Consider the following 24,407-nt stretch of genomic DNA (forward strand, 5'->3'; position numbering starts at 1 on the left):
GCTAGTCACGACTGATCACTACTTCTCACTGCTTGTCATTACTAAATACTACTTACTATTACCCCTTGCTACTTGCTACTACTCAATACTACTCATTACTGCTTACCACTGCTGATGTGCGCAGAGGTGTATACGAAATAGTTATATTTTTATTGCGAAATACTATTAAATACGATACAATTTTACACAAGTTATTTATTTATTTATAGAGTGGATATACCTAAACTTTGCTACAACACTTATAGGCAGTGTTGATAATGCTAAAAACGAACATATATTTCATAGCATTATTCCTCAAGAAAGACAAGCTTTTAGTTGTAATTGTTCTATTTACAAGCGATATTCGTTTAAATAATAAAAGGTGAAGACAAAAGACAGATTCGACGAATTGAAGACGCAAACAACCAAAAAGCTCAAAAGTACAAAATACAATCAAAGAGGTTCCAATTATTGATAAGAAACGTCTCGAAATTACAAGAGTACAAGATTCAAATCGCAAAGTACAAGATATTAAATTGTACGCAAGGACGTTCAAAAATCCAGGACCGGGACCAGAGTCAACTCTCAATGCTCGACGCAACGGACTAAAAATTACAAGTTAACTATGTATATAAATATAATATAATATATAATTAATTCTTAAAATTAATATATATATTATAATATTTATAAAACGTCGGCAAATTAAAAGACAAACCTTTGTGAGCTGGAATTACGAACTCCGCGAGTTGCGGAGTATGGAGGCCAAAAATACCGCGACTCGCGGAGCAGCCAAATACGAAAATCCCTATAAAACCCAACGAATTCTGATCATTTTTATCATCCAATATATCAATCTCTCTATATCTATACGTAATATTTATATTTATATTTATATTTTAATTTTAATTTTAATTTTAAATCCTAATAATAAGGGTATGTTAGCGAATGTTGTAAGGGTGTAAGTCGAAATTCTGTCGGTGTAATGCTACACTATTTTTAATCATTGTAAGTTATGTTTATATTATTTTCATTAATGTCTCATAGCTAAGTTATTATTATGCTTATTTAATCCGAAGTAATCATGATGTTGGGCTAATTACTAAAATTGAGTAATTGGACTTTGTACCATAATTGGGGTTTGGACAAAAGAACGACACTTGTGGAAATTAGACTATGGGCTATTAATGGGCTTTATATTTGTTTAACTAAATGATAGTTTGTTAATTTGAATATAAAGATTTACAATTGGGCGTCCCTATAAATAACCATATACACTCGATCGGACACGATGGGCGGGGTATTTATATGTACGAATAATCGTTCATTTAACCGGACACGGGAATGGATTAATAGCCACTAGAATTATTAAAACAGGGGTGAAATTATGTACAAGGACACTTGGCATAATTGTTAACAAAGTATTAAAACCTTGGGTTACACTCAGTCGACATCCTGGTGTAATTATTAAACAAAGTATTAAAATCTTGTTACAGTTTAAGTCCCCAATTAGTTGGAATATTTGACTTCGGGTATAAGGATAATTTGACGAGGACACTCGCACTTTATATTTATGACTGATGGACTGTTATGGACAAAAACCAGACGGACATATTAAATAATCTAGGACAAAGGACAATTAACCCATGGGCATAAAACTAAAATTAATACATCAAACATCATGATTACGAAAGTTTAAATAAGCATAATTCTTTTATTTCATATTTAATTTCCTTTATTTTATATTTAATTACACTTCTAATTATCGCATTTTTATTTATTGTTATTGTATTTAATTGCACTTTTATTATTCTCAATTTCATTATCGTTATTTACTTTACGCTTTAAATTAAGTCTTTTATTTATTTAATATTTTACATTAAGTTTTAACTGCGATTAAAGTTTTAAAATCGACAAATCGGTCATTAAACGGTAAAAACCCCCTTTTATAATAATAATATTACTTATATATATATTTATATTTTTATAAAAGTAAACTAATATAGTGTTAAGCTTTGTTTAAAGATTTTCCCTGTGGAACGAACCGGACTTACTAAAAACTACACTACTGTACGATTAGGTACACTGCCTATAAGTGTTGTAGCAAGGTTTAAGTATATCCATTCTCTAAATAAATAAATATCTTGTGTAAAATTGTATCGTATTTAATAGTATTTCCTTGTAAAATTTAATAGTATTTTATACCCCTTAACTTTGACATCAAGTATTTTTGGCGCCGCTGCCGGGGAACTTAAACGCCGAAAGCGCAACGCTAAATATTTAAAAAAACAGATTTTTATTTTTAGTTTACTTTTATAAAAATAAGTTTTTGTAAAAATACGTTTTAAATATTCGAAAACATAGAAAAGAAAAACAAAAATATAAATATTTTTAAGAGTTTATTAAATATTTAAGTTTTATAAAGTTTCTTTATTTTTATTTTATAAAAATATAAGTTTTATTTAAATATTTTGTGTTTATTTAGAACATAAAATTAAAAACCGAAAAAAAATATATATATATATATATAAATCTAGTTTTAAGATTTTTATTTATAAAATTATAAAGTATTTCTATTTTTATTTTAGTTTTTAAATATAAGTTTTTATTATATAAATAATTTTATTTAAATAGAAAATTTAAAACAGAAATTTAAAAAAAAAAAAAACTGAAACGAACGATTTTTGTCCTGCACCTGATCTGAAATTTGAAACCCCGCGACTCGCGGAGTTTTCCAGCTTCGAGCACCGCAACTCGTGGAGCCATCTAACACGGGCCACACAGAAACCCTAACAGCATTTATTACGGTGTAATTATTATTTATTATTATTATTAACCCTAATTACTTAATTATTATTATAATTAGTTTTAAAATTTTAAAATAAATTGTATTTTAAATTTTATTTAGATTATTTAAATTACAAAATTAATAGTTTTATAAAATAATATAAAAATAATATTTTTTTAAAAATTGTACTTTTTACAACTTTTAGTATATTTTTATATTTTGTCTTTTTTTTAATTGTTTTAGCGTAATATTTGTATTTTTCGCCCGTATTTAGTTTTAAACTTAGTTTTTGCCATAGTTATTTTTACTTCTAGATTTTTAGGCTTTGCCGTAAAATCCCTTAAGTGCTTTTTCTTTAGACTAAGATATAGGTGCTTTAGAATTTTGCGACGCCTTTTTAAGTTTTAGTTCCTTTTTAAGTTATTTCCATTTGGGATATAGTTTTACATGTAAGCTTTAATATTTTTAGACACCTTTTGCCTATGTATCAATTATCATTCCAATTAGTAATCTCAATTTACGATTATAATTTTAAGTTAGTGATAGTAATAAGGTTGGGTTAGTAGAGTGTTTTTAAAGTTTTATAAGTCACTCTTTTTCTTTCTTATTTTCCGACGCCTTTTTCAATTTTTTTTTTCTTTTTCGACCTTTTTCGACGCACTCTTTTTCTTTCTTATTTCTCGCTATTCTAATTTTTAGGACATAGATTTTTATTCTACTTCTTATCTAAATTTCTTAAAATTACAAAAATTTATTTTAAGTGGTTAAATTGATAGACATCAAAATTTTCTGGTTCGTAGTAATAGTTGGATTTGTACGTGGACCGGGTTATTGGAGCCAAACAGTCCTCAATTATATTGAGACCAAACGAATCCTGCCCCTCTGCTGCATCTTTTGGCTATTCGAAATGTGGGCAAAATCAGAAAAGTCTATTAATTGGATAACTTATATAATTTTTCTTTCCTTTTAAAAACTAATAGGATATTCAGTGAATGCACCGAGCAAGACGTTCACCACCTTTTGTACGTTCACCACCTGTAACTAGATCAAGACATCTAGCAAATATTACCGCCGTTGATTTTTCTTTAGAATCGTCATCCAGTCGACCAAGTACTCCAGTTCAAATTTCCGATAATCCATTTTTTGAACCCGACCTCACAATTGAGAATCCGAAGAATATTCAGGGACGATTCATAGATCCTGAACCATTAAATTTTCCTCCGGAACCATCAATCATTCAAACAGAGATTGTTGAGGAACGAATCATTAAATCAGAATCCTCTAGTGATTCCGATTTAACAAATTCAATTATGGAGAATCTAGAACCTTTAAGTATGGAAGACCGAATTAGAGCTAAACGTACTGGCCAAGGTCACGCAATTACTCATCCAGACATTAATGCGCCAGATTATGAAATCAAAGGACAAATTCTACACATGGTGACTAATCAATGCCAATTTAGTGGTGCGCCGAAAGAAGATCCAAATGAACATCTTCGTACCTTTAATAGGATCTGCACACTATTTAAAATAAGAGAAGTGGAAGATGAACAGATATATCTCATGTTATTTCCCTGGACTTTAAAAGGAGAAGCCAAAGATTGGTTGGAATCGTTACCTGAAGGGGCGATTGATACATGGGACGTTTTAGTTGAAAAATTTCTTAAACAATTCTTTCCTGCATCTAAAGCCGTAAGACTTCAAGGAGAAATTGTTACGTTCACACAGAAGCCAAATGAAACTCTATCTGAGGCGTGGACAAGATTTGGAAAATTATTAAGAGGATGTCCGCAACATGGTTTAGATACCTGTCAAATAGTACAAATATTCTACCAAGGATGCGACATCACTACAAGGAAAGACATCGATATAGCAGCTGGTGGTTCCATTATGAAGAAAACCGAAACTGATGCTTATAAAATTATTGATAACACTGCTTCCCACTCACATGAGTGGCACCAAGAAAAAGATATCGTTAGATTATCTAAACAGCTAGAGCCGATTCTAACCATGACTTAGATTCCATTTCCGCAAAGATAGATGTTGTCGAGAGACGAATGGAAAAGATAACTAAGGATATTCACTTAATACGAATTAGTTATGAGCAGTGTGGAGGACCACATTTAACAAAAGATTGTCTTAGTATTGAATTAACAATGGAACAAAGAGAGAATATTTCATACATAAACCAAAGGCCTGGAAATAATTATCAGAATAATTATCAACCGCCAAGACCGATCTACAATCAAAATCAGAATTATAACCGAAATATTCCGTACAACAACCAACAAGGTCCTAGTAATCAACAAGTATCCAACAATACTTACAATCAGCAAAGACCTAATTTTCAAAACAAACCACCACAACCCGATGATAAAAAGCCGAATTTAGAAGATATGATGACGAAGCTAGTTGAAACTCAAACGCAGTTTTTCACATCTCAAAAACAAACTAATGAACAAAATGCTCAAGCATTTAGAAATCAACAAGCTTCTATTCAAAACTTGGAACAAGAAGTAAGTAACCTAGCAAGGTTAATAGGTGAAAGAAAACCTGGAAGTTTACCTAGTGATACAAATGCTAACCCCCGGAATGAAACAGCTAAAGCCATTACCACAAGAAGTGGTGCAACACTTAAACCACCTGAAATACCTGTAAATTCTGATGAAGCTATTCCTACTCCACAAGAACCACAACCTGAACAAGATAAGGAAAAAGAACCGGTAGTTGAGAAAGTTAATGAAGATAACACAGCTAAGGATAAACCTTATGTTAAACCATACCAACCACCACTTCCTTACCCGAGTAAAATGAAAAAAGAGAAACTTGAAGCCGAGCAATCCAAATTCTTGGATATGTTTAAACAGATAAATGTAAATCTTCCTTTCATTGATGTGATTTCAGGAATGCCTAGATATGCTAAATTCTTGAAAGATCTAATCTCAAATAGAAAGAAAATGGAAGAACTCTCGGCTGTTACTATGAATGCTAATTGTTCAGCAGTGCTGTTGAATAAGATACCAGAAAAATTATCTGATCCAGGAAGTTTCACAATTCCATGTTTTCTGGGTAGTCTTAGTTCAATAGAAGCATTGGCAGACTTAGGTGCTAGTATAAATTTAATGCCGTATTCACTATACGCTAAACTAGACCTTGGAGAATTGAAACCAACAAGAATAAGCATACAACTAGCCGATCGATCAATAAAATATCCTAGAGGGATAATGGAGAACATGCTAGTTAAAGTTGGTACTTTAGTATTTTCAGTAGATTTTGTTGTTCTGGACATGGAAGAAGATTCTCAAGTTCCTCTCATATTAAGAAGACCATTCTTAAACACGGCTAAAGCAATGATAGACGTGTTCGATAAGAAATTGACCCTAAGTATAGAGGACGAGAGTGTTACCTTTTCAGTTGATAGAGCAATGCAACAACCACAATCTGCAGATGATACATGTTATTATATTCAAACTATAGATGCACATGCAGAATTATTAGAAGAATTTCCAGAATTACAAGGAACATGAGAATGTTCTTTAGGAGAAGGAACTGAACAAATTGATGAAACTGAAATGTTAGCTATACTTATGGCTAATGGATATGAACCAACAACAGAAGAAATTCAAATGCTAAAAGAAGAAGACAGATATCGATATAAATCATCAATAGAAGAACCTTCGAAATTAGAGTTAAAGCCACTTCCAAACCATTTGGAATACGCTTATTTACATGGTGAATCTGAATTACCTGTAATAATATCGTCATCTCTTACTGAAAATGAGAAATCACAACTCATTTCTGTGTTGAAAGCTCATAAACCAGCCATTGCATGGAAGATTCATGATATCAAAGGAATAAGTCCTTTGTATTGCAAACATAAAATCCTTATGGAAGAAGGTCATAAAACGTATGTGCAACGCCAACGAAGACTAAATCCGAATATGCAAGATGTAGTTAAAAAAGAAATTATTAAACTGCTAGACGCAGGTCTAATTTATCCAATTTCTGATAGTCCATGGGTAAGCCCAGTTCAATGCGTGCCTAAGAAGGGTGGCATGACTGTCATTACAAATGAAAAAAATAAGCTTATTCCTACAAGGACTGTAACAGGATGGCGTGTATGTATTGATTATAGAAATTAATTGACGCCACCAGAAAAGATCACTTTCCCTTACCTTTCATTGATCAAATGTTGGAAAGATTAGCCGGAAATAGTTACTATTGTTTTCTTGATGGATTTTCCGGATATTTTCAAATTCCAATAGCACCCGAAGATCAAGAGAAAACCACGTTCACGTGCCCTTATGGTACTTTTGCTTACAAACGCATGCCATTTGGACTTTGCAACGCCCCTGCAATCTTTCAAAGGTGTATGATGGCAATTTTTCACGACATGATAGAAGATTGCATGGAAGTTTTCATGGATGACTTTTCAGTCTTCGGTGATACATTTGAATCATGTCTAGTTAATCTGGAACGAATGCTTATTAGATGCGAACAATCAAATCTAGTACTTAATCGGGAGAAATGTCATTTCATGGTTAAAGAAGGCATCGTTCTTGGACATAAAATTTCAAAAGAAGGAATTGAAGTGGATAGAGCTAAAGTAGATGTAATTGCTATACTTCCACATCCCACTAATGTTAGAGGAGTTAGGAGTTTTCTAGGGCATGCCGGTTTTTACCGACGTTTCATAAAAGATTTTTCTAAAATTGCCACTCCTATGAATAAACTCCTAGAAAAGGATCCTCCATTCATCTTTTCAGATGAATGTATCAAATCTTTTAATATTCTTAAAGAGAAACTCACTAATGTGACAATCATGATAACACCAAATTGGAATCTACCGTTTGAATTAATGTGCGATGCAAGTGATTTTGCAATGGGAGCCGTTTTAGGAGAAAGGATTGAAAAACGATTTCAACCTATATATTATGCTAGTAAGACGTTACAAGGAGCACAAAAAAATTATACAACTACTGAAAAAGAACTCCTTGCTATTGTCTTTGCTTTTGACAAATTTCGTTCATATCTCGTTCTAGCAAAAACGGTGGTCTATACCGACCATTCTGCTCTTAGATACCTATTTTCGAAACAAGATGCTAAACCAAGATTAATCCGTTGGATCTTACTCTTACAAGAGTTCGATATTGAAATCCGAGATAAAAGAGGAGCAAAAAATCTCTCCGCTGATCATCTAACTCGTCTTGAAAATCCTGAATTAGAAGTTCTAAATGAATCGGCCATACAAGACAACTTTCTGATGAATATCTATTGAAGATAGATTATAATGAAATACCATGGTTTGCAGACTATGCAAACTACTTAGTATGTGGATTCCTTGAAAAAGAATTATCGTACCAAAAACGAAAGAAATTCTTCAGTGATATAAAACACTATTTCTGGGAAGATCCACATCTATTTAAAAGTTGTCCAGATGGAATAATACGCCGATGTGTATTTGGAGATGAAGCTAGTAAAATTTTAAACCATTGTCACACAGGACCAACATGAGGGCATTATGGGCCTCAACTAACAGCAAGAAAAGTTTATGATGCTGGATTCTATTGGCCTACAATTTACAAAGACGCACACCTTCTTTGCAAATCCTGTAATGCTTGTCAAAGGGCCGAAAAAATAAGTCAACGTTATGAAATGCCACAAAATGTCATTCAAGTATGCGAAGTATTTGACATTTGGGGTATTGACTTTATGGGTCCATTTCCAAAATCTCATAATAATCTCTATATTATCGTAGCCATTGATTATGTATCTAAATGGGCGGAAGCACAAGCTCTCCCAACTAACGATGCACGAGTTGTAGTCAACCTTTTAAAACGTCTTTTTGCAAGGTTTGGAACACCGAAAGCTTTAATAAGTGATCGGGGAACTCATTTCTGTAATAATCAACTTGAGAAAGTTCTCAAAAGATATGGAGTAACTCATAAAATCTCCACCGCATATCATCCACAAACAAGTGGACAAGTTGAAAATACCAACCGAGCTTTAAAACGTATTAGAGAGAAAACCGTAGGATCAAATCCGAAGGAATGGTCCATTAAATTGGAGGATGCACTCTGGGCTTTTAGAACAGCCTACAAAACTCCAATTGGAACCACACCTTTTAGACTTGTTTATGGAAAAGCATGTCATCTTCCAGTAGAAATTGAACACAAAGCATTTTGGGCTTTGAAGACATGTAATCTTGATATACATGAAGCTGGACGTCTACGATTAAGTCAACTAAATGAATTAGAAGAATTAAGACATGAAGCATACGAAAATTCGTTAATCTATAAAGAAAGAACGAAGAAATGGCATGATAAAAGAATCAGAAGTTTAAAAGAATTTAAAGAAGGAGACAGAGTTCTTCTTTTCAATTCACGATTCAAGCTATTTCATGGAAAATTGAAATCAAGATGGTCTGGACCATTCATAGTCAAAAGAGTTTTCCCATACGGAACGATAGAATTAATAAATTCAAATGGGATTGAATTTAAAGTTAATGGTCACAGAGTTAAACACTACATAGATAGTCCGATGGAATTCGACAATGAAGTTAATCACAATTTCGATACCACAGCTAACTAAGTGTGGGGAGAATCAAGTCTTTAAAGGATAATATGTATTTCTGTTAGAGTTAGATTTTCTGTTTTCGTGTAGTTCTCGAAAATGGAACCCGAATGGTCTTTCCCTAGCAGACCCTAAAGAACTAGTCTTCTCCCCCCATTCTGAATTTTTATTTTTATTTAGGTTTTTACGAAATGAAGACTGCCTGTGAACTAAACCATGGTCTAATGCTACACGCTTTGATCACTAAACGTAATAATGACACACTACCGAGTGAAATAGTATCAGTAATCAGAGAAAGATTGGACGGAGTAAGAAAAGAATCCAGATGCGAAGATAATAAGTTACAATTTAGTAAAGGAAAATCAAAATTCGCAGCAAAAAGAAGAGCACCACACCTAGAAAGATGTCACAAATGCGGAAAATGGTCACATGGAGGTAAATGTTCAAATAATCAAACCTATTCAAATACCGAATTTGTTACTTTATGCAGAGACGGACCATTCATATGTTTAGAAGAAAAAACACTGAATGCTCGAGGTTACGCCTATGTAGCCATGGAAAACCAATTAAACCGACTATCTTATGAATGGGATAGATCATATAACTAAGAATACTATCTCACAGGTAAGTCTGTACAGTTTTTTTTTGTTTTTATTTTTATTTTTAACCTTTTGATAATAAACGCTAATTTGTTCGCTATAAAGTATTAAATTGGTATTGAATAAAATTAGATTTGATGACCGAAATTATTGATATCATTCAAAAATTTATTACATCACTGCGAAATTTAACGTTTATTCTTAAGGTATAAATATCTTTAATCAATCAACCCAAAATATTTCAAAAATTCGTCATGAGTTAAATTAGGTCTTGGAACCGAAATTACTTTACCGAAAAGAGGGGCGCATATTTTTGATAATATTTGATTGATTAAAGTGGGATAAAAGCCAAAAAGATTTTTAATTTTATTTTTACCATGTTTTTAAAATTAATATATAAAAATTAAAATAATATTGTAAACTTTTTAAATCAATATATTTAAAATTGTAAATATTTGAAAAATTAATCTTTTTAATATAAGTTTGTATGTATAAAAACAAAAATATAATATAAGTTTGGTGTGAATTTATAATATGAATTTTTAATTAAGTTTGGTGTGAATTTATAATATGAATTTTTAATTAAGTTTGGTGTGAATTTTTAATTTTATGCATTTTAAATTTAAGTTTGGTGTGAATTTATAATATGAATTTTTAATTAAGTTTGGTGTGAATTTTTAATTTTATGCATTTTAAATTTAAGTTTGGTGTGAATTTAAAAACAAAAATTTACTTTATGTCGCTAAGTTAAAAATATGATTTTTAAAATTCGTCGTAAGTTGAAGACTAGGTCTTTGAACCGAGATTGCTTTACCCGAGGGAGGGACGAGAACTTTTATTATCATTATTTTTAATCTTATTGAATTAAAGTATGCCAAAAACATAAAAAAACCCAAAAATCTTAGCTTTTAAAACAATCGCTACAAAAAGACAAATTTTAAAATTTTGTCGAAGGACGGACTAGGACATCGATCCGAAACGACCTCGTCCTAAATAACAAGGGAAACAAAATTTTAAAATTAATTACTTAATTGTTTTAATTAGTATAAGATGTTTAAAAAAAAAATAAAAACTCCGCGACTCGCGGAGTTTGAAGGGTTAAACACCGCTACTCGCGGAGGGATCAAAACCCAGAAAAAAATAAAAACGTAAAAAACAGCTCAGTTGCACACTACCACACCAAATACTGCGAAATAAAACCTGAAAAAACCCGAGAAAACACTCCCAAATTCGCAATTTTTGACCGTTAATCATCAAATCTTTTACTAAAATCATGTTAAGAAGGATGCTATGAAGGAATTACTCAAGAAAAACGGTAAATTTCTACACCTAAACACCATTTAATCCGAAAATTGGTGTTCTTGAGCAATTTTATACCCATTTTGATTTTGATGCTTTTTAGTATAATTATGCTTAAATGGTTTATGTATTATGCTTGTATAACCTAGATTGATGCTATTTAACATGATTAGAAGCCTTAAACTTCAAATTTTGAGTAATCTAGGGTTTGTGTTCTTGAGCAATTTGGGGCTTTTTGATATAAACAGGTTATGGCCGATTTTTGTCATGAATTGTTGCTAAATTAAGTAGTGTACCATGTTTAGGTAGTTAAATGATCCAAACTTTGAGCCTAAACATGATTTTGAGAATTAAAGTGAACTTTTTCAAGTCTAAAATTCATGAACTTGATTTTTGAGAGATAATGCCATTTGAAACTTGTTTAATTGCTAGTGATGATTATTTTGACATGTTATTTGAGTTGAATGCTTATGAACTTGGCGAACATTTTCGTATATGCTTAATTGAAAAAGTGTAGATTTGATGAAAATATGAAAATGAGCTTAAGTTTGATATAAATTAAACATGTCATTGTAATTATTTTGATTGATGATTTTGCTGACACTAATGCATATTTGGATGCACAAAAATTGTGTTTGATGTGTTTTGCAGACCGAAAGGGGTGAATCTTCATCCCAAGCTCGCAATGCTCCTGCTGAGAATGCGGAACAACATGAGGTGGATAACTACTACAAACAAGATATACCTCATCCAGTCATGACATTTTCTGATATGCACTTGGAAGATTTGCACCCGAACCTGAGATTTGACAGACTTTGGATAGATTATCCAAAATACCAAAGGGGTTTGCATACTCTTCATTCTAAAGCTGTTGAAGTACCTAGGGTCATAGAATGGGGACCATTAGAAGCTGTAGAATTGGCCGGGCCAATTAGGGAATTACTTGCACAGAGGTATGGTAATTCTACTTTTAACGATTGGGTACGGTTATTCAACATGCGTAGACCTGTATATAAAGTATAGTGTGAAGAATTGTTGTGTAGTATAGAATTAAATGATCGGGTAGCTAGTTTAACCGATCGATCTTTTATTAGATTTTTGTTAGGAGGTTCGATGCGCCACATGTCTTTACTAGACATGGCTCGGGCTTTACGTATATATACGCCTGAGGAGTTAGCATCTACCGATTGTAGAGGGTTGATATTGAACGGTAGGAAGATAGACGAAAATTTTGATACGCATGGTGTATGGAGTCAAATGACTAGCCATCACCGATTTAAAGGGGGAAATTACTCTTATTTGGATATAGATAGAGCTGAATTAAGAGTAATTCATAGGTTTTTAGCCAATTCGATTACATAACGAGGTAAGAACAAGGAAAAGGTAAATGAACAGGATTTGTCTTACCACATGTGTATTCGAGACCCACAAAGCGCTGTAAGTATACCTTATTGTGTGGGTTATTATTTATCAGCTATGGTTAGGGGGATGAGACCGCATAGCATAATAGGAGGTGGTATATTTATTACTTTGATTGCTGAATATCTCAGTGTGGATATAAGTCGGGGGGATTACTAATCGAAGAACCAGAACCCCGAGATACAATAGGTTTAAATGTATACCATGGTGCGAAAGTTTTGAAGAGGCGAAATAACACCGCAGTACGATATAATGGTAGACATCCACAGGTTGAGAAAAACCAACAGCAAGGTAATGTAGGAGGGGGAAATGAAATGGCAGAAATGCAAAGGTTTATAGCTTCACAAGAGTATGAAAATGCAAGACATAGAGCATTTGAAGATTGACAAGTTCATCAAAACCAAATCATAGCTTATTGCCAACATATAGGTAGAAACTATATTCCTACTCCATCGCCCATATTCCCTCCCTGGTCTATAGAGATCCAACCACCGTATCCTACGTATAACCCAGCCGAAGCATTTTATAGCACATATGGTTATGCATGGAACCCCTTCTGGTATCAGTATCATCCCTAGTCTACTTAGTTTTTATTTTATTTTATTATTTGTAATGTTGATACATTTAATACTTATGTTGGATTTTTAATAGTTTTATAATTTTCTAAATTTTATTATTAGATTTTAATAATTTTTGAATGTGGGGTAATATACCAAACTTCAAAAATATGTATATATGTTTGCAGTTTATCTTATGTACACAACATGGTAAAACAACGCATTTTCAAAGACTGGCATTAAGTTCAGCAAAAGCAACTAATTTTGACGACAAGATACAAAATATATGTGAAATAATAACAAGACGGAATGAACAAATGATATGCACCATTTATCATTCAGCAAGCAAACATAAATATGTTTGGAAACTTTGGTAAAATTTAATCATTTTCACACAAATCACCGTCAATAATTTAAATTGTTACTGATTTCTTGCAAATGAGGGCATTGCAAGATCTTAAGTGTAGGAAGGGGTTAAATTCTTTCGGATTTTTAAAATGGTTACAATTAAACACTTGGTTACCATTAAAAATACTAGTAAAGCAGTAGTTGTATTAGAATCTAGTGCTCTCTGATAATAAAGAACAGCCCTAGTCTTATATACTGACTACCCAATTCTAGTAAAATTTTTCAAAATTTTCAATTAAATGAACTTAAAATCATGTTTATACATATTTATGAACGATAAAACTAGGTTTTAACACCGAAATTATTGTTACTTCGGAAAGGACATAAATTGAGAAACAAACCAAAATGTTAGAATTCATTTAAAATGGAATAGAGGACAATAAAAAGGAAAATAAAAGCCAAGTGTGGGAAAATTACCAAGTTATCTTAAACATATGTCACATATTTCTGTAACAAATAACTGAAAATACTTTTGCTTTGGACTAAACTAAACTGTTTTACCCGATGAAAGAAAAGAAGAGATGGATCTACACGATGAATCAATTCCATCATTAAAAGGAAGTAAAGTCTTCCAAAAAAGAAACGCGCTTTTTGATTTAGGTCAAGAAGTTATCGTCCAGACCACCTGTAGGTTGACGAAAAATCTAGAAAAGTCATCAGTAAAATCAGCAGGAAATCCACGGACCTCAGCATAAAACAGGGTCGCCAAGTGGTCAGATTTATCCTAACCATGAGAAGGATTTATCTCGTAAAATGGGGGGGGCACCGTGCAAATTAGCTGGATAAGACTAATGAATCAGATCTCCAGAAAGGATAATCTCCTTAAATATTAAAAATCAGCTTTTAAGACTGATATTACTCAATCCTAGAGATTGACCTTAAAGATTGAGAATTACAAACTCATGGAATTCAATGATATCTAAACTCGAGCTTGAACGAGAAAATATTTTGATCAAAATTACAAACCGATTTGTTTTCTGAAAACCCATTTTCAATGCGTTCATTACCATTGAACGTAAAATCCTAGGAATTCACCTGGAATTCATTAGGTCACCTGAACCAAATCGGGTGTCAACCGTAAGAACGGTGGTTGCATAGCATGGTCAAAGACAGGACCTTGTGCCAGACCGAAAAATCATAAGGGTGAGCTTTACTATTGCTCCTACCAAGGATAGTAATTGCGTCCGACACGTTATAGACCATAATTAAAAGCATGTCAGGGGACATTGCCTTAACAGTTGCTTGTTCAACGCTTTCCTTTACAACCGGACGGTAGTTTACCGAAAGGTAATATACGGAGCAAGTATACTGGACGTGTTGCTTTCCTAATACAAGGTTAGCAAGTGGGTGACACAAAACCGCAAGTTTTGAGCTAAAATTTTCAAATCTGAAACCCACCAAACCCACAAAAATAATTTGCAAACACCGGTGAAAGGTTATTCCGGAAAACTTATCTAGGGTAAAAGCTAGATTTAATTTTCAAAAGATCAAATGTTTTCATAAAGATCCAATTTCCTTAATGGATCTAAATTTTATAGTCATGTGGGACTGTAAACCATATCGTTACTACCATTGTTTATACCGCCGTAAAGAAATCACTGATGTACAAAGTGTGAAGAATAAAGAAGTGATTCTAGTATTTCAAGACTATATTGCTTGAGGACAAGCAACGCTCAAGTGTGGAAATATTTGATAATGCTAAAAACGAACATATATTTCATAGCATTATTCCTCAAGAAAGACAAGCTTTTAGTTGCAATTGTTCTATTTACAAGCGATATTCGTTTAAATAATAAAAGGTGAAGACAAAAGATAGATTCGACGAATTGAAGACGCAAACAACCAAAAAGCTCAAAAGTACAAAATACAATCAAAGAGGTTCCAATTATTGATAAGAAACGTCTCGAAATTACAAGAGTACAAGATTCAAATCGCAAAGTACAAGATATTAAATGGTACGCAAGGACGTTCGAAAATCCGGGACCGGGACCAGAGTCAACTCTCAACGCTCGACGCAACGGACTAAAAATTACAAGTTAACTATGTATATAAATATAATATAATATATAATTAATTCTTAAAATTAATATATATATTATAATATTTATAAAACGTCGGCAAATTAAAAGACAAACCTTTGTGAGCTGGAATTATGAACTCCGCGAGTTGCGGAGTATGGAGGCCAAAAATACCGCGACTCGCGGAGCAGCCAAATACGAAAATCCCTATAAAACCCAACGAATTCTGATAATTTTTATCATCCAATATATCACTCTCTCTATATCTATACGTAATATTTATATTTATATTTTAATTTTAATTTTAGTTTTAATTTTAAATCCTAATAATAAGGGTATGTTAGCGAATGTTGTAAGGGTGTAAGTCAAAATTCTGTCCGTGTAACGCTACGCTATTTTTAATCATTGTAAGTTATGTTTATATTATTTTCATTAATGTCTCGTAGCTAAGTTATTATTATGCTTATTTAATCCGAAGTAATCATGATGTTGGTCTAATTACTAAAATTGAGTAATTGGGCTTTGTACCATAATTGGGGTTTGGACAAAAGAACGACACTTGTGGAAATTAGACTATGGGCTATTAATGGGCTTTATATTTGTTTAACTAAATGATAGTTTGTTAATTTGAATATAAAGATTTACAATTGGGCGTCCCTATAAATAACCATATACACTCGATCGGACACGATGGGCGGGGTATTTATATGTACGAATAATCGTTCATTTAACCGGACACGGGAATGGATTAATAGCCACTAGAATTATTAAAACAGGGGTGAAATTATGTACAAGGACACTTGGCATAATTGTTAACAAAGTATTAAAACCTTGGGTTACACTCAGTCGACATTCTGGTGTAATTATTAAACAAAGTATTAAAATCTTGTTACAGTTTAAGTCCCCAAGTAGTTGGAATATTTGACTTCGGGTATAAGGATAATTTGACGAGGACACTCGCACTTTATATTTATGACTGATGGACTGTTATGGACAAAAACCAGACGGACATATTAAATAATCCAGGACAAAGGACAATTAACCCATGGGCATAAAACTAAAATCAACACGTCAAACATCATGATTACGAAAGTTTAAATAAGCATAATTCTTTTATTTCATATTTAATTTCCTTTATTTTATATTTAATTGCACTTCTAATTATCGCACTTTTATTTATTGTTATTGTATTTAATTGCACTTTTATTATTCGCAATTTCATTATCGTTATTTACTTTACGCTTTAAATTAAGTCTTTTATTTATTTAATATTTTACATTTGGTTTTAACTGCGACTAAAGTTTTAAAATCGACAAACCGGTCATTAAACGGTAAAAACCCCCCTTTATAATAATAATATTACTTATATATATATTTGTATTTTTATAAAAGTAAACTAATATAGTGTTAAGCTTTGTTTAAAGATTTTCCCTGTGGAACGAACCGGACTTACTAAAAACTACACTACTGTACGATTAGGTACACTGCCTATAAGTGTTGTAGCAAGGTTTAAGTATATCCATTCTCTAAATAAATAAATATCTTGTGTAAAATTGTATCGTATTTAATAGTATTTCCTTGTAAAATTTAATAGTATTTTATACCCCTTAGCTTTGACATCAAGTGTACCTAATCGTACAGTAGTGTAGTTATTTAGTAAGTCCGGTTCGTTCCACAGGGAGACGGCCGAGTTTAACGCTATATTTTTAACAACTATATTTATACAAAATATATATAATTATACATAGTATTATTATTATAAAAGGGGGTTTTTACCGTTTAATGACCGGTTTGTCGATTTTAAATAAAGCGTAAAGATAAATGACGATAAAATAAATGACAGAATTTAAATTGCAATAAAGTAAATTGCAGTAATTAAAATGACAGTAAATAAAGGTACGATGAAATATGAAATAAAAGTATTATGCTTATTTAAACTTCCGTAATCATGATGTTTGACGCTTTGATTTTAATTAATTGTTACCCGGGTTAATTGTCCTTTGTCCTAGATTATTTGATACCTATTTGGTTTTTGTCCAAAATAGTCCTTCGGTCATAATTATAAAATGCTCGTCAAATTAACCTTATTCCCGAAGTCAAATATTCCAACTAATTAGGGATTCAAACTGTAACAAGGTTTTAATACTTTGTTAATAATTACACTAGGTTATCGACTGCGCGTAATCCAAGGTTTTAATACTTTGTTAACAATTACACCAATTATCCTTGTATGTAATCCACCCATGTTTTAATGAGATATGAATATTAATTTACCCACTTGATCAGAATGAATAATCAATTACCCAACCCGAATAATTAATTAAATGATCGTAAAAGATGTCATATAAACGTCACTAAATAGGACATACATAATCATTTTAATAATTATTAGATTAACTAATTTGAAGATAGGTTCGACAGGTTCCAATGAGTTGTCGCTCAATTAGACAATACCCCTTATCTATTAATAGTCATAGTCCAATGTCCACAAGTGTCGGTCTTTTGTCCAAACCTTAATTATAGTACAAAATCTAATAACCCCGTCTTAATATTTAGTCTAACATCACGATTACTTCGGCTCAAATAAGCATAATAATAACTTAGTTACGAGATATTAATTTAAAAAGGAAGAACATAGCTTACAGTGGTGATTAATCGCGTAGTGTTGCACAGATAGAATTTTGACTTAAAACTCGTAAAACATTTCTTACAATAACCAAATTATTATTAAACTTAAATTAAAATTAAAATTATAAATATATATATTTATATTACAGATGAAGAGAAGAGAAAAACATGTCATAAATTCGTCCGAAAAATGCTGAATTTATAGAATGTGGCCTGCTACAGTAACTCATGCGGTCGCATGAGATTTTAGTGCAAATCTCATGCACTCGCATGGGCTCATGCACTAGCATGAGTTTTATACCTATTTCCCATGCGATCACATGGCCGTCAGATCCAGCTCACATATTTTTTTGTTTGCTAGTTTGTCGACGTTATTTAATATAATATATAATATATAAATAATTTATATAATTATTTAAATATTATATTATATTCTTGTGCATAGTTGACTTGTAATTTTAGCTCCGTTGCATCGCGCGTTGTTAGTTGGCTCAGGTCCCGGTTCCGGTTTTTCGAACGTCCTTTCGTATAATTTAATATCTTGTACTTTGCGTTTTGCGGCTCGTACTCTTGTAATTTTGAGACGTTTCTCATCAATAAATTGAATCACTTGAATTATATCTTGTACATTTGAGCTTTTTAGTCATTTGCGTCTTCAAATCGTCGTTTTCTTCTTTTGTCTTCGCACTTATTTATTTAAACGAATATTACATAAAAATAGAACAATTGCAACTAAAAGCTTTACATATTGGAAGGATATTGATACTAAATATATGTTCCTTTTTAGCATTATCAAATATACCCACACTTGAACGTTGCTTGTCCTCAAGCAATACAGAACTTGAAATTAAATCACACTTCACTCGAATCACTTTTTTTATTCTCACACTTTATACATCAGTGATTTTGATACGGCGGTATAAACAATGATAGTAACGATGTGGTTTTCAGTCCCACATGACTATGAAAATTTAGATCCTTTAAGGAAATTGGATCTTTATGAAACATTTGATCTTTTGAAAATTCATTCTAGATTTTACCCTAGATAAGTTTTCCGGAATAACCCTTCACCGGTGTTGCAAAATATTTTTGTGGGTTTTTTGGGTTTCAGATTTGAAAATTTTAGTTCAAAACTTGCGGTTTTGTGTCACCCACTTGCTAACATTGTATTAGGAAAGCAACACGTCCAGTATACTTGCTCCGTATATTACCTTTCGGTAAACTACCGTCCGGTTGTAAAGGAAAGCGTTGAACAAGCAACTGTTAAGGCAATGTCCCGTGACATGCTTTTGATTTTGGTCTATATCGTGTCGGATGCAATTACTATCCTTTGTGGGAGCAATAATAAAGATCACCCTATAGTTTTTTGGTCTGGCACAAGGTCCTATCTTCAACCATGCTATGCAACCACCGTTCTTACGTTTGACACCCGATTTGGTTCAGGTGACCTAATGAATTCCGGGTGAATTCCAAGGATTTAACGTTCAATGGTAATGAACGCATTGAAAATGGGTTTTCAGAAAACAAATCGTTTTTAATTTGATTAAAATATTTTCTCGTCAAGCTCAAGTTTAGATATCATCGAATTCCATGAGGTTGTAATTCTCAATCTTTAAAGTCAACCTCAAGGATTGAGTAATATCAGGCTTAAAAGCTGATTTTTAATCTTTCAAGGAGATTATCCTTTCTGGGGATCTGATTCATTAGTCTTATCAAGCTAATTTGCACGGCGCCCTCCCCATTTTATGAGATAGATCCTCTCATGGTTAGGATAAGTCTGACCACTTGGCGACCCTGTTTGATGCTGAGGTCCGTGGATTTCCAGCTGATTTTTGAGATAACTTTTCAAGGTTTTTCGTAGACTCTACAACTGGTCTGGACGACAACTTCCTGACCTAAATCAAGAAGCGCGTGTCTTTTTCGGAAGACTTTACTTCCTTTTAATGATGGAATTGATTCATCGTGCAGATCCATCTTTCTTTCAAATATATTACAGTAAATTAGGTAGAACTGATTAAAATCTTCCAAAACTAAAGTACATGTAATAATCTTGTACAAACATATGTGATATGTGTTTTAAATAACTTGGTAAATTCTTCCCACACTTAGCTTTTATTTATTTTTTCTTTGCCTTTTTATTCCCCTACATTCCATTTTAAATGAATTCTAACGTTTTGGGCTGTTTGTCCATTTATGTTCTCTCCGAGGTAACAATAATTTCGGCATTAACACCTAGTTTTATCGTTCATAAATATGTATAAACATGATTTTGAATTCATTTAGTTGAAATTTTTTCAAATTTTCACAAAATTTGGCAATTAAACTAAGTGTAAACCTGAGAGAATTTATAACCCTTCCCCACACTTGAGATCATGCAATGCCCTCATTTGCATGAAATCAGACTATAATTATAAATTAATGAGGGTGATTAGTGTAGAAAAGTGATTAAAAATACCGAGTTTGCAAACATATTGTTTTATATCACATTTGATATTTTACGTCTTGTCGTTAAAATTAGTAGCTTTTGCTGAACTTAATGTCAGTCTTTGAAAGTGCGCTGTTTTATCCTGTTTTGTACATAAGATAAACTTTATATATATATATATATATATATATATATATATATATATATATATATATATATATATATATATATATATATATATATATATATATATATATATATATATATATATATATATATATATATATATATATATATATATATATATATATATATATATATATATATATATATATATATATATATATATATATATATATTTATAAAAACCTTTATTTATTAAAACAATTTAAATGAATAATTTTTTAAAATTTTGTTTCCTTTTACTTTAGGTAGTTTCAGTATGTTTACCTAGTCCATCCCTCGACAAAATTTAAAGCGATTGTTTTAAAAGCAAAGATTTTTTGGGTTTTTTTTAAAAATTTTTTTTTGGTATACTTTAGATCAATAATATTAAAAATAATGATAACAAAATTTGTCGCCCCGCCCTCGGGTAAAGCAATTTTGGTTCCATGACCTAGTCTTTAACTTACGATGAATTTTAAAAATATTTTTTTTAAATTTAATGAAATAAAGTAAATTTTATTTTTAAAGCATATTAATTTCAAACAAAACCTACAAAACAAAAATTCAGAATGGGGGAGAAAACTAGTTCTTTAGTGTCTGCTAGTGAAAAAGACCAATCGAATTCCATTCTCGAAACTAGACGAGAACAGAACAACTAACTCTAGAGAACGTTTTCTTTTTAGAACATTTGAATCTTCCCACACTTAAGTAGCTGTGGTTTTGAAATTGTGATTAACTTCATCGTCAATTTCTTTTGGACCATAATCAACTTGCATATCTGTGACTTTTGCTTTAAGCCATTGGTCGGATTCCTGGGTAATATCCACAAATTCAACTAGTTTTGCCTTTTTTTTAGGCGATAGATTGGATACTAACCGGTTACATAACTTAAAGTTTTCCTTGGTTCTAGCATCGCGAATCCGTTTAATAAGTTTCTTCGTTGAACTGTTAATAATGGGGTCATTTAATTTCGTATCAACAATGGGGTTCTTTGTTATCAGGTCTTCATTAGGTGTTACTTCATTTTCCCTACACTTAGATGTTTTATTATCGTTAAGCACTACCGTTAGAGTTGGTAAAACAATATGCTTCTCATTGATGGTTTTTTTCGGTTCAACGGTTTTGGTTGGTGGAGATTTAGACTTTCGACTCACAAAGGTGATCGATTTTTTATCATTACTAAGTGTCATTCTAGCCTCTCTTACATCAAATAACGCCCCGGTGGACGCTAAGAATGGTTGACCTAAAATTAGAGGAACGTTTGGGTCCTCTTCTATGTTAATGACAATAAATTCGACTAAAAAGGTTAAATTACCCACTTGAACTGGTAGGTTGTCAGCAATTCCAACTGGGTGCCTAATGGTTTGATCAAAGAGTCGAACACTCATCTCCGTTGGACTTAACTCACCTACTCCTAATCTCTTATATAATGAAAGAGGCATAACACTCACACTCGCGCCTGAATCTGCTAGTGCATCATACATGACACAATCACTAAGTAGAAAAGGAACAATAAATTCACCCGAATCACCCAACCTGGGTAGAGGTTTCGGTGGAACTGTCTTCACCGGGTTTATCTTTACGGTTTTTGTTTCTTGTACTTTCTTATTCTTCTTCTTCTTTCCAGAGGTATCACAAACTTTATTACCTATTACTTGCTCATACTCAACTCCTTTTCTTAGAAACGGGATGGGTGGTCTGTATGGTGCCACCAATGGCTTTACATACTCGAGTGGTGGTGGTGGTGTAACTTCTTCATTGTTACTCGCATCTAAAACCTTCCCATCTTCTGGTGTTGGTTTTTCAGAATTTGTTGACACCATATTACCATTCTCATTCCGAGGATTTACTTCAGTATTACTTGGTAGATTTCCTTGTTCCCTCTCACTCATCATGCTAGCAAGAGCACCTACGTGTTTTTCTAGATTCAAAATGGAAGCTTGTTGAGTTCTTAATGACTGATCAAACCTCTCATTTATTTGGGTTTGAGATGTAATAAATTGTGTTTGAGATTCCATTAGCTTTGCCATCATTTCTTCCAGATTTGGCTTTTTCTCTTCGGTTTGTTGTGGTGGTTTATACAAGCTAGGTCTTTGTTGATTGAAAGTGTTGTTTTAAGTTGGTTGGTTATTCGGACCTTGTTGGTTATACGAGTTATTGTTTGGTCCATTTGGATTGTAAAGAATGTTTTGATTTCTATTGAAGTTTGGCTTTGGCTGTTGATAATTATTTTGATAATTATTTCCCGGCCTTTGGTTCATGTAGGAAACATTCTCTCGTTGTTCCATCGTTTGTTCGATGTGACAATCTTTTGTTAAGTGTGGTCCACCGCATTGCCCACAAGTGATTAGTATTGCGTGAATATCTTTAGTCATCTTTTCCATTCGTCTTTCGAAAGCATCTATTTTTGCGGAAACGGAATCAAAGTCATGGCTAGAATTAGCTCTAGCCGCTTTAGATGAACGAAAAATATCTTTTTCCCGATGCCACTCATGTGAGTGGGAAGCTGTGTTATCAATAATTTTATAAGCTTCAGTTGCGGTTTTCTTCTTAATGGAACCACCAGCTGCTATGTCGATGTCTTTTCGTGTAGCAATGTTGCATCCTTGGAAGAATATTTGTACTATTTGATAAGTGTCTAAACCATGTTGCGGACATCCTCTTAACAATTTTCCAAATCTTGTCCACGCCTCATATCGAGTTTCATTTGGCTTTTGCGTGAACGTAACAATTTCTCCTTGAAGTCTCACGGCTTTAGATGCCGGAAAGAATTGTTTAAGAAAATTTTCAACTAAGACATCCCATGTATCAATCGCCCCTTCACGTAACGATTCTAACCAATCTTTGGCTTCTCCCTTTAAAGTCCAGGGAAACAACAAGAGATAGATCTGTTCATCCTTAACTTCTCGGATTTTAAATAGAGTACAGATCCTATTAAAGGTTCGAAGATGTTCGTTTAGATCTTCCTTCGGCGTACCACTATATTGGCATTGATTAGTTACCATGTGTAGGATTTGTCCTTTGATTTCATAATCTGGCGCATTAATGTCTGTCTTAATAATGGCGTGACCTTGGCCAGTGCTTGTGGCTCTCATTCGGTCTTCCATACTTAGAGGTTCAGTTACTTCCATAATTGAATTTGTTGAATACGAATCACTAGAGAATTCTGATTTAATGGTTTGTGGTTCAGGAGGAATGATTAGTGGTTCAGGATCTTGGAATTGTCCTTGAATATCCTCCGGGTTCTCGGTAGTGAAGTCGGGTTCAAAAAATGGATTATCGAAAAGTTGAGTTGGAGTACTTGGTCGACTAGATGACGATTCTAAATAAAAATCAACGGCGACAATATTGGCTAGATGTCTTGATCGAGTTACAGGTGGTGAACGTATGAAAGGTGGTGAACGTTTTGCTCGGTGCATTCACTGAATATCTTATTAGTTATAAAAGATAAAAATTATATCAGCTATCAAATTAATAGACTTTTCTAATTTTGCCCACGTTTCGAATAGCCAATAGATGCAACAGGTAGCCAGGACCCTTTAAATCGGAA

This window comes from Rutidosis leptorrhynchoides, chromosome 4 (genome assembly GCF_046630445.1).
Source record: "Rutidosis leptorrhynchoides isolate AG116_Rl617_1_P2 chromosome 4, CSIRO_AGI_Rlap_v1, whole genome shotgun sequence".
Lineage (NCBI taxonomy): Eukaryota > Viridiplantae > Streptophyta > Magnoliopsida > Asterales > Asteraceae > Rutidosis > Rutidosis leptorrhynchoides.